The sequence below is a fragment of the Gracilinanus agilis genome, chromosome 5 (assembly GCF_016433145.1).
Source record: "Gracilinanus agilis isolate LMUSP501 chromosome 5, AgileGrace, whole genome shotgun sequence".
Taxonomy (NCBI): Eukaryota; Metazoa; Chordata; class Mammalia; order Didelphimorphia; family Didelphidae; genus Gracilinanus; species Gracilinanus agilis.
Window position 1 is genome coordinate 167823262 of NC_058134.1, and position 13132 is coordinate 167836393.

A 13132-nucleotide genomic window follows, 5' to 3' on the forward strand; every position below is an offset into this window, starting at 1 on the left:
GGAGTTTTGTGTGTTTCCGTCAGGAGAGGTTAAGAGCTGCTTCTTACTCTGCTGCCATCTTAACCTGGAACCCTACCAAAAAACTTTTTTTACTGAATTAGGAAAAACTATAAAAAAGTTCATCTGGAATAACAAAAGATCAAGAATATCAAGGGAAATAATGAAAAAAATGTGAAGGAAGGGGGACAAGCAGTACCAGATATTAAACTATACTATAAAGCAGCAGTCATCAAAACAATATGGTACTGGCTAAGAGACAGAAGGGATGATCAGTGGAATAGACTTAGGGTAAGTGGCATCAGCAAGACAGTGTATGATAAACCTAAAGAGCCCAACTTTTGGGACAAAAATTCACTATTTGACAAAAACTGCTGGGAAATTTGGAAAACAATATGGGAGAGATTAGGTTTAGATCAACATCTCACACCCTACACCAAGATAAATTCAGAATGGGTGAATGACTTGAATGTAAAGAGGGAAACTCTAAATAACTTAAGTGAACACAGACTGGTATACTTGTCAGATCTCTGAGAAAAGAAATATTTTAAAACCAAGCAAGAGTTAGAGAAAATTACAAAATGTAAAATGAATGATTTTGATCATATAAAACTAAAAAGCTTTTGTACAAACCAAAACAATGTAGCCAAGATCAGAAGGGAAACAACAAATTGGGAAAAAATCTTTATAACAAAAAACTCTGACAGGGTTCTAATTGCTCAAATATACAAGGGTTTAATACAATTGTATAAAAAATCAAGCCATTCCCCGATTGATAAATGGGCAAGAGACATGAATAGGCAATTTTCAGATAAAGAAATCAAAAGTATCAATAAGCACTTGAGAAAGTGTTCTAAATCTCTAATAACTAGAGAAATGCAAATCAAAACAACTCTGAGGTATCACCTCACACAGAGCAGATTGGCTAAAATGAAAGAAGGGAAGAATAATGAATGTTGGAGGAGATAAGATCAAATTGGAACATTAATGCATTGCTGATGGAGTTGTGAACTGATCCAACCATTCTGGATGGCAATTTGGAACTATGCTCAAAAGGCTATAAAAGAATGCCTGCCCTTTGATCCATCCATACCATTGTTGGGTTTGTACCCCAAAGATATCATAGATAAACAGACTTGCATGCAAATATTTATAACCGCACTTTTTGTGGTGTCAAAAAACTGGAAAATGTGGGTATGTCCTTCAGTTGGGGAATGGCTGAACAAATTGTGGTATATGCTGGTGATAGAATACTATTGTGCTCAAAGGAATAATAAACTGGAGGATTTCCATGTGAACTGGAAAGACCTCCAGGAATTGATGTAGAGTGAAAGGAGCAGTGCTAGAAGAACGTTTTACACAGAGACCAATACACTGTGATAAAATAGAATGTAATGGACTTCTGTACTAGCAGCAAAGCAATGACCCAGGACAATTCTGAGGGGCTTATCGTAAAGAACACTACCCACATTCAGAGTAAGAACTTCAGGAGAGGAAACACAGAAGAAAAGCAACTGGTAGAACACATGGGTTGAGGCGGACATGATTGGGGATGTAGACTTGAAACTACCACACCAATGCAACTATCAACAATTTGGAAATAGGTCTTGATCAATGACACATGTTAAAAGCAGTGGAAATGCTCATTGGCTATGGGGGGGGATGTCGGGAGGTAAAGGGGAAGTAAGAGCATAAATCATGTAACCATGTTAACTTTTCTAAAAATAAATATTAATAAATGTTAAAAAAAAAGAAATTACAGGAGCAAAAAGTTTCTGTTAGCCACCTTCTATTGGAAATCTGCTCATTTTTTTTTCTGGAAAATTTGCACCTTGCAAAATTTTCTGGTTGCTATGATCTAAGGGGATACTACTCTTATTCTACGCTAAATTATAACTATGCTTTTATCCCTATCTAAGTTTTGTAAAATAATAAAAAGGTTTGCTTACTCCTTAACTATGGTAAGACTAGTCTAAGTTAAAACTAAGATGGGTTATGGAAAAGTCATAGTTAAGGAATGGGGTTTCAGTTTTGCAAAAATTTTTGAACAGAAAGTAAAAGCAGATTAATTGCAAACATTCATAAGCTGTCTCAATGCTAACATTTGCCAGCTAAAACAAAGCAATCATTTCTATCTATGTACTTATCTAATTTCATGAACTAGCAACAAAAGTATCAATTAAGAAAAATTTTGCAATCTAAATTTCCAAATTCTAATTCATCTTCCTAAAGTGAGTATATGGATATGTTAGTACACTTATGCCTATGTTAGAAATGTTAGTAAGAATAAGTAAAACTAGGATTCCTTGAAAGTCTTTTGGTTAAACTATAGACTTAAGCTATGTACGGTATTTACAATGAAAGTTTCGAAAATTCTGTCCCTGTTCTAACTTATCAAACTAACTAACTGTCCCTGTGTGTTAGTAAAACTTATTCCTAAGGATTCATAAGCAAACATTTACATATTTACATTATTTACAAGAAATATCAGGTGATTTGAGTAGAAGATGTCTGAACCAAATAAGAGGAAAATTCTGTGCTAAGGCAGACAAACTTCTCTCTTAAGTGTAAGTTTATGATTCACATGTAGATGTGAAGTCAGAAAATGTTCTGTGTTGTCTAGTGTTACCTTTCCGTGTAATGAAGTGTTACATACTTACTCCACCAGAATTCTTCTGCAAAGTGTATGTACTGTGTGGATGGAATCTAAAGTGTTGGATGCAGTGAGAATTCTGTTGGGTGTAAGTTATGTTTTTCAAATGCAGGGGTCCAATACTGCTCCAATGCTCCTCTTCAAAGTGTGGTTTGTTGTCCCATACACTGATTGTGTATTTGATCATGGATGTTTTTTGTAGCCCTCAGGTCTGCTGTCCTTGTGATGATCTGTGAAGTCAGCAACATCCCACTTGTGTCGTTTGATGTTACCCATGTGCTTGTCAACTTGCACTGGAACTGATGTTCTAGTGTGTTGACTTGTGTCAGGAACAAAGTTCAAATGTCTATGAAACGTGATTAATTTTTTCTTCTTTTTTCAATTTAATAAAGATGATTACAGGTAACAAGAGTTTGTGATAAAGTCTTTTGTGCTTTCATTTATTCGTTGATGTCAGAGTCTAGGTCTTGGATTGATTGAAAATCAAATGTTGTGTCTATGGACTTTTGTAATTGTCTGGTTGAATTGTATACAAATTCTGCACCTCTGTGATACTCTCATAGTAACTTCATATATGCCCCTTGCATTCCAATACCTAGTTATGGAGTCTGCCATGCCCAGACTTCCATAATGCCCTTTTTGATGTAGTGCATTGCAAAAGGTGAAATATAGGGATTTAGGCAACATAGGTTTTCCATTTGCCCCTAGCCAAACTCCATTAGCTAGGTATGCACCGTGATGTTTCTTCAAATTTTTAATTTCCTTTGAGGAGTATGCGTTTTTGAGATCATCTTCCTCCACCAAAGATAAATTCAGAATTGTAAGTGGTCCATACCTCGCTGCATATTTGCCTGTGATATCTGCACGTTTGTTCCCTGATTTAACTGGTTCTTGGATCTTAGTATGAGCCTTGCAATGAATGACTGACACTTGGGCTGGTAATTTGGATTGTGTCCAACAACTGATTGATTAAATTCCCATATGCTATTTGTTTGCCATTGGAAGTAATGAAGCCTCAATTTTTCCAGATTTCACCTGAATGATGTACAACTGTAAATGCGTAACAAGAATTTGTAAAAATGTTAGCTTTGTGATTTTCAGCAATTTTCAGAGCGTGTATCAAACCAACTAATTCTGCTCCTTGAGCACTCATGGTAGATGGTAATGATGAGTACCAAAGGGTCTCAGAGGCTGTCACTACAGCTGCTCCGGTATATCTCTGATTGTCTACTATATATGATGATCCATCTGTGAATAAGATCATATCAGGGTTTTTCATGGCCTTGTCTTCTAAATCTGGCCTTGTTTTATGCACAATGTTAAGTGCATCTTCACAGATGTGTAGACTTTTTCCCTCCAAAGGGGATCAGAGTTGCAATATTTAAGTTTCTGCACCTGTGAAAAGTTGTTTTCATTAGCCAATAAGATTTCTTGGTATTGTGATAGTCTTTGGGAGGTGAACACTTATAATGTGGTGTTTCTTAAAGTAGATTCCACCTGGTGTGGGGGAAATACTTTTAGTTCACTCCCTAATACCAAGGATTATGCTTTTCTAATCATGATGGCTACAGCAGCTATGGCTCTTAAACAACTAGGCATACCACAGATTACTGAATCTAATTTTGAGCTATAATAGGCTACTGGTCTTAAGGTATTTCCAAATGATTGAGTGAGAACACTAGAGACTATCCCTTCATCCTCGTGTACATAAAGGAGGAATGGTTTGTCATGATCAGGGATACCTAGGGCTGTAGCTGATAGAGTAAGTGATTTTAATTTCTTTAGTCAGTTTTAACGGTTCTGGTACTTCCTTCCTGGTTAGCTCTATCAGAGGTTTAGTGATGAGAGCATTACCTGGAATCCAGTTTCTACAGAAGCTCGTTACTCCTATAATTGCCCTAAGCTGCCTCTTGGTCTTAGGCAAACTTAAATTTTGTATATCTTGTGTTCTCTTTTGGGAAATGCTTCTGGAGCCTTTTTCTAGGATCAATCCTAAATAATTTACTTTTTCCATCATGAATTGAAGTTTCAATTTGGAAATTTTATGGCCCCTTTTGCCTAGCTCTTTGATTAAGTGTATGCTATCGGTGTAACAGACTTCAGCAGATGGTGACATTAGCAAGATGTCATCAATATAATGTATCATTTTGCTATCTTGGAAAGTGATTGACTCAAGGTCTCTCTGTAGGATTTGACAGAAGACCAAAGCTGAATCTGAAAAACCCTGGGGCAAACGGATCCATTGGATGGATTTGCCTTCCCATGTGAAAGCAAACAGCTTCTGGCTATCTCTGTGCAGGGGAACAAAGAAGTACGCAGAGCTCAGGTCTAGAACAGTAAACCAAGCAGCTTCTGGTGGTATTGCTGCTATGATTTGTGATGGGCTCAGTACCATGGCATAGGTCTTTTGCACATGGTTGTTTATTGCTCCGAGATCTTGTACTAAATGCCATTGAGTCTTCCCATCAAGAGATAATTTGGCTTTCTTTACTGGCATGATTGGTGTGTTATATTGTGAAAAGCCATATTTTAATATACCCTGCTTTAATAAGCTCTCTATGATTGGTTTCACTCCCTCTATTGCCTCTTGGCTAAGTCTGAACTGAGGAATTCTTGGAGGTAAACCTTCTTTTACCTCTATTTTTACTGGTTCCACTGATAATATCCTGCCCACCTCATTTGAATTTTTAGCCCACATAAATATAATATATAATAATCAGGAATATCATCAGGAACCTCATAGATGTTATCAGTTGTTTGGTAAATGGGTTCCTCACTACATGGGTCTAAAAATAAAATGGGATGGTGTTTTAGAGATCTCTTGTGTAGATGGAGATAAATTTGTCCATTCGGTTGACATTGGATGGTGGCAGCCAATCTGCATAAGAGATCTCATCCCACAAGGTTTGAAGGACATGATGGCATCAATAAGAAGGTGTGTTCGAGAGTTAGAGGTCCGAATTTTACCATTTTAACTTTTAGCTTCTGGACTTGTTGTGCTACCCCAGAAGCTCCTCTTACTCTCAAACTGCCTTGATATTGGCATCCTTCAGGTCCCTAGCATAAAACGGAACAAGTTGCACCAGTGTCCAGTAGTCCTTCATAGTGTACACCCCCCACCCTGATTTCTAGGGTAACTAATGGTTCTCCATTGTCATTGGACTTCATTGGCACTAGGGGTAATAAAGAATCCTCAGTTTTGTGTGTACACTTATCATCAATCCAGGAATGCATATGGTCATTTGTATCTAAACCAGAACTTCCTGTAGCACCATCAGGCAAGTTAAGTTCAGAATCAGAAATACAGAAAGCAGGCTTAAAGAGCATTCTCTCATTGAGAGTTGGTGAGTCATTATCAGTTGTGCAAATTTCATGGGGGCTTTTGCTTAGGGCTGCAGAAATGGAGGTTTGATCTGATTCACAGTCCACTCTGACATTTAAAGAACTGTCAAGTCTCAAATCAGAAGTTATCTCTTTGGTTGTATCTGGGAATGCTTGGTAGATAGTTTGTGTTCCCTTCAACACCTCTGGTACAACTACTGACTTAGAAGCTGACTGATGTTCCCTATCTTGCCCTGAAGTTTGTGTGGTTGAAGTCAGATGTGTTTTATCTTCAATCAGTGACCAAGCTTCATTATTGCTATTATTAGTCACACTGGTTACTGGGGATAACAACTGCTCCCTTTCCCTTCCCCCTGCTTTCAGTTGGAATTCTTCAGCTAAGGGGTTGAGAAAGGTGGATGTGGAATTTTTGATACAATGAATCACCAGAGGGTTTGAATAGGTAACAAGGGGATTTATTAATACCAGGGTCAGTCAGAAGGGGAGAGGGGTTCAGGGTTTTCTAACTGCTTCTAGGGAGAGAGGCAATGTTGGGGGATGAGTCGCAGAGAGGTTTAGACAGAGAGAGTCCGGCTCTCCCAGGCAGGAAGATTTGACTACCTTTTAAGTAAAGTCTTTATCAAATCATTAAAACTAAGGGTAACTTATTTGAGGATATTCTACTAGCCTATAGAAACTAAACCCACAATATCTAATCACCAAGGCCTCCCTTCCACCAGGACCCAAAGGAAATTAAGGGAAGGGGAGGGTTGGAGAGGGGAGATCAGGGAGAGGTCCAGAGAAATGAGATAGGTCCAAATTTCCCCAAGACAAAATAAGCACAGGCCAAGGTCAAAGCAATTAGGCCAAAGCCAACAGCTTAAGCCAAAGCAAAAGCCTCTAGACACAGCAAAAGCCAGAAGGCAAAAGCCCTGTCAGTTGGAACTTCACCTCTATTTATAGCTTTAAGTTTTAACTGACTTTCTGAAGATTCTAAGATGTTTAACTGACTTTTTGTGACCACTAGAAATTACAGAAGCAAAAAGTTTCTGTTAGCCACCTTGCATTACACTTCTCACAAGAACTGGCTTCAGCCTGTGGTAGACCAACATTGGGTTCAGCACTGGTCCAAACCTCAAATCAAAATCTATTGACTTTTACCAAGTCCCCCACTCACTTATTTCAGTTCTAGTCACTGGAACTAAAGTGACAAAAATGAAATAGCTGTACTTCTGTATCCCACGTGACACCTAACCTGGCCCAATGCAAAGCACATATTGTTGTTATTTTTTAGGGACTTACATGTATCTCCATTTATTTAAATCTTGTTATATTTGACCCATGGTTCTAGCCTGTCAAATTTTTGGAATATTGATTTTGACATCCAATATATAAGCTCTCTCTCCTAGATTTGTGTTCTCTTGTCAATTTGAGAACCATTCTTTGGATATCTTCATACAAGTCACTGAAAATCTCTTAAACAAAAGAGCCAGAAATTGAAAACTTCTGCATGGCACTAAGAATTGCAGTTGAGGTTGACACTAATTTATTAATTAGCACATTTTGATATGGTTGTTTAATCTTCTACAAAATCACACAACTCAATGTTCAAATTTCTCCATCTCTTCCATAAGCATATTTATTTTCAAAAAAATTATGTTCTTTTTTATGTTTACACCTGGTTTATTCTTTGATTTAATTGATTAACTTAATGCAGAGCCCATTTAAGCTTCACTCATACGTAACTGAGGAAACTGAGTCCAGGAAAAAGAATGCTTTCTTTTTTACTCCCAAAGGAAACATAGTGGTACTCAAACCTAGAGTTTAGGTCTTTGGGTCTCATTCAGTACTCTACATAGTATGCTATTAGTTTAGACCACCCAGCAAAAATCTTTCCTGGGTTTAAGGGTTAAATTTAATGGTTGGTTAATAGTTTTATGAAATTATGTGATTGCCAATATTTATTATATCTCAAGTCAGAAATTTATTTACAAATATTTACAAAATGGAGAGGAAACAATAAAGTAGAGAAATGTGAAGAGGTTAGAAAGGTTATCTATCCTATCAATCTAAATGTTTACTCCAGGTCTGTTTAATGCAGGCAGAGATTAATTAGCTCTCAACCAGGAAGGCTGGTGGTGAGTAACCACTTGGCCTTCTCTAAGATGGAAGCTAGTCTCTTAGGAAAGTAGGAAAAGAGTCAGCCTTTCACTCACCCAACAAAATCGTCCTGGAGTCTGTCTAAGTTGAAGTCCAGTTCCAAGACCATGATCCAAGCCACAGTCCCTAGCAAAACTCCCTCAAAGACTCTCCCCAGTCAAAAGACTATCTCTAGAAGACAATCTCTTCAGACTAACTTTTCAAAGAGGATCTTCTCTGAGGGATTTCAGGGCTTGCTTTTATGGTGACTTCTTGTCTCTGCCCCTCTTCACAGAGGCCAATCACACTTTCCAAATTGTCTAGCACTGCCTAGGGGCAGTGTCTGTGGGATAGACTTCTCACCTTCTGAAGGTAAAGTTCTCATCAAAAAAGATTCACAGCTAAGAGTGCTAGCTTCCCACCTAGTACTAAGTAGAGTGTTCATTATTTTGTTGATTCAATTTAAAAGTAGACTGAAGAGTGTTGATCCTATCTTCAGTCTAGTGAGGTACTAAGTAGGGGTACTTAAATTATTGTTAACCAAAATGTCAACTCAAAATAGACAATGGGAATAAAGGATTCCCTTCCACAAGTGTAAACTCAAAGAGCACAAAGAATTCCCTTTTACATGGGTCAAGAAAAGATGGATAGTTTATATTGATGATGATAATGATATTGTTGATGGTGATGATGTTGTTGATAATGATGTGATTGATGACTCTGATGTTGATGACACTGATGATGTCAATGTTGTTGTTGATAAGGGTAATGATAATGAGGTTATTGATGTTGATGATGCTGATGTTGATGATGCTATTGTTGATGATGAGGATGATAATAATGATTGAATTTGGAGTTGGAGATTTTCCTTCCATTTGAACCTTTTTCACCCTTCCCACTGTAATAATTAAAATTTTCTTGGAGACTGTCTCCCACCTCTTTCACCCTCCCATTGTATTGGTTTTCTGACCCTCTTCCTCATACACTTCTTTATGAAATATAAAATTACCCCACTTTATTTCTTTTCCCATTTCTCTCAGGATTATCCTCTTTTTTACCCCTAGTTTATATATATATATANTTCTGTTGTCAGGTTTTTTCTTTAGAAATGCTTGGATGTCTTCTATTTTATTTAATGACCATACTTTCACCTACAAGAATATAGTCAATTCTGCTGGGTAGTTGATTCTTGGTTATAGACCCAGTTACCTTGCTTTCCAGAATATCATATTCTGTTTCTTTTGGTACTTCAGCATGGATGCAGCCAGGTCCTGTTTTATCCCAACTGTGGTTCCATGATATCTGAATGGTTTCATTTTAGCAGCTCATAGTATTTTTTTCTTCGTCTGGTAGTTCTTGAATTTGGCTAGCTTGAATTCATGGATCTTGTCAATTGGGGATTAAATGCAAGAGGTGATGTGGGGATTCTTTCAATCTTCACTTTTCCCTTTTGTTCAAGAATGTTGAGGCAGTTTTCTTGAATAATTTCCTGTAGAATGATGTCCAGGCTTTTTCTTTTGTCATGACTTTCTGGTAGTCCAATAATTCTTAAATTGTTTCTTCTGGATCTATTTTCCAAGTCTGTAGTTTTATCAATAAGGTGTTTCACATTTTCCTCAATTTTTGGTCATCCTCCTTCTGGTCTGTTTTTCTTTGTAGGTCATTTTTCACTTTCTTTACCTCATTTTCAAACTGGTCAATTATGGCTTTCAAGACACTATTTTCTTGTTTTAGTTCATGTGCCTCTTTACAGATGACTTATTTTGCTTTTTAAGTTTTTTTCCCAATTGTCTTCAGCCTCTCTTAATTGTTTTTTGAATTGTGTTTTGACTTCTTCCAAAGCCTGAGTACAACTCACTGGAGTTGCTGTGTTTTCCTTGGTGTTCTTTGGTCTTCCTCTGTTACATTTGTTTTTTGTTCATTACCTGGTTAGAAGCTGTAGATTATAATTTCTTTTTTCTATTTCTGTTGTTTACTCATATTTTTCCTTCTTTCCCCTGTCATTGTCTATAATCTTGCTCCTCTGATTATTTGCTGGGTCTGTAGGTTTCGGCTATTCTGTCCTGAAGGGGCTTCTTTTCTGCTCTACTGATTGACTAGATTAGGCTGATGCAGTATTAATGAGTCCTGAGGTCACATCTTCCCCAACTGGCAGAAGAAGCTAAAGGTGTAGGTGAAGATGTGGAGGCTGAAGGGATCTGTGCTTCCCATCCTCTTATCAAGGTATTCAGTCCTCATTGCAGCTTTTGCCCTGGGAAATAAGTCAGCAAGATTCTTACCATGACTCTCAGCATAGTCAGTGTAAAAAGGATGTTAGAGATTCTGTTGTTATTATTGATGAGTCATTTTCAGGCATGTCTGTCTCTTCGTGATCTATTTCAAGTTTTCTTGGCAGACACTAGAACAGTTTGCCATTTCCTTCTTCAACTCATTTTATAGATGAAGAAACTGAGGCAAATTGGACTAAATTACTTTTCCAGGGTCACGTAGCTAGTAAATATCTAAGGCTAGATTTGAACTCAGGAATATGAATCTTTATGACTCTATACCAGACACTGTAGCCATGAAGCAACTTAGCTGCCCATGGCAAGCACCTGGTAGACCCTAAATACATGTTATTAATATACAGTACAGATTCAAATTGACCAGTTCATTTGAGAAAGGAATTCATGACTATGGCACAGAACTACTTCTTTTTGAAGCAGTTACAGACTCCAGAGATTATCCAGTTCAATCTCCTCTTTAATACAAAACAAAAACCTAGAGAAGATAACCTACTTACTCAAGGGTATACTGAAGATTCTACTTAGTATAGTACATCTTCATTTGAATCTGAAAGGTCTGAAGTCATAGCATCATAGAAATTAAAAGGGAATCTGAGAAACCATTTTGAGCTAGACTCTTGATTTCACAGATGAAGAAACTGAGATTAGGATGGTAAAGAAGCTAACTCCTGTCTTCTACAAGCTCAATAATGTATAATTGCCCTATTATACATTATTATTAATTATTAATAATTCAATCATAGTGACAGCAACAGAAATAATTTATTGGATTAAAGGTAGCTCACACCCCTAAAATGAGATTTCTTTGAAACTAAAACATAGTTGTATACTGAAAAAGAATTTGGATTAGAGTCCAAATGGAAGATTTATTCATTTGTTTATTGAATGACAGATTTTGGGAAGGAATGAGTAAAGGAGGTATACCATATATTAAGATAAACAAAATATTCATATTCACCCCACATACACTTTGACTCATTTGACAAGCAAGTATGTGTGTGTCTAATTAAAAAGATGAATTACTGGACTTCCAAAAGAGTCTAATTTTTCTTTCCCAAGGGGTATTAGGATCACGCAATTTAAGGCTAAAAGGAATATTACCAATCATGTAATCTAAGTCCACAATAGGGAAAGTCAGACCCAAAGGCTTAGTTTGTAAATAGTACAGCCCATTTTTAAAGTCAATGATAATTCTTCCTTCTCTTCTTACTCCTCCTCCTTTTTACCATTCTTTCTCTCCTCCTCCCTTCTCTTTGCCCTCCTTTCTCACCTGGCTGCTGTACTTTTGTACTTCTCTGACAGACTTCACAGTGTCCCAGGATTGCCACCAGAATTTGGATAACCTCATCATTCTGTAAAAATCTCACAGGCTGGGTGTTCTGCCTCATGACTACATTTTACCACTCTAATTGAACGGTGGAGTCATGATCTCCAAATTCCATTTCTAGTAAAGAGAGCTGAACTCAGACATCTTTTTTATTTTGATTCACTACTTTAGGATTTCTCTGACTTATTTTTCTCCTAGATCCCCCTCCATTGGGTATCCACCGCATCCCACCTTTTCAGATTCTTTTTGTATACTTTCTCCATCCATTAAATTATAAATTCCTAATAGCAAAGGACTTTCTTTTCATATTTGTATCCACAAAGACTTAGCACATTTCCTGGTATATAGTAAGTGCTCCATAAATGTTTATTGATTATTGACATTAGGTCCAATACTTTCAAAGTCCTCAGCCACTTTTAAAGAAAAATTACAAAATGCAAATTTCTTAGAGTTCTGTGAATTGTTAAGTTGTATTTGTGCTTCATTTTTATCTAAAAGGTAAAAGGTAAACAGAGAAAATGCAATAAAGCAGATGTAATTGCTAAGCTATTTCTTAAAAGGGTTTATTCAATTGAGATCATAATTAGACTACTATTTCCAGGTATATGTTTGGCATTCTTAATAAAGATACATACTTTAAATAGTGATATTTATTGTTTTTGCTGTTTTAGAAGTAAATTTTTGTGAAGTCTCATTTATTTTCAAAGCCTTATAAAAGTTGTATCTCTTTAAAGAGGAGATTTCATTATTTATTCTGTGAAATAAACTATACCTTTGCTGCAGGCAAAGGCATGCTCTAATTAAATTCCTGTTCCATTTAAGAATTTCCATTTGTTTGGCAGTTTTTTTTTTACTTCAGCAGCTTTTCTTTTTTCTCTTTTTTTACTTCAGTTCCTGAAAAACAATTTAACATAAATAAATGTAGGTTCAAATGTTACCCCTTAAATGTTGTCATTCTTGAATTTCTAGATAATTATCATTTTTGTTCCTTTTAATTATGTATTATATTTATTTAAAATCAAATATTTAGCTCTGGTTTTTTAATACTCTTTGCATATTTTCCCACATAAAAATGTAAATAGTCTTTATTATTTCATATATTTATATAACATAATGTATAAGTATCAGGTCAATATTTTTAAAAACCCTTACCTTCTGTTTTAGAATTGATACTGAGGTTGGGTTGAGTGGCATGAGCTATGCAATTGGGGTTAAGTGAATTAATTGCACAGGATCCCAGAGCTAGGAAGTGTCTGAGGTCAAATTTGAACCAAGAACCTACTGTCTCCAGATCTGGCTCTCTATCCAATGAACCAATTAGATGTTTCATGTCTAACAAGCATTTGTTAAGTGTTTATTGTTCATAGCACTGTGCTAAGTATTGAGAATACAAAGGAGTTCTCTATCCAT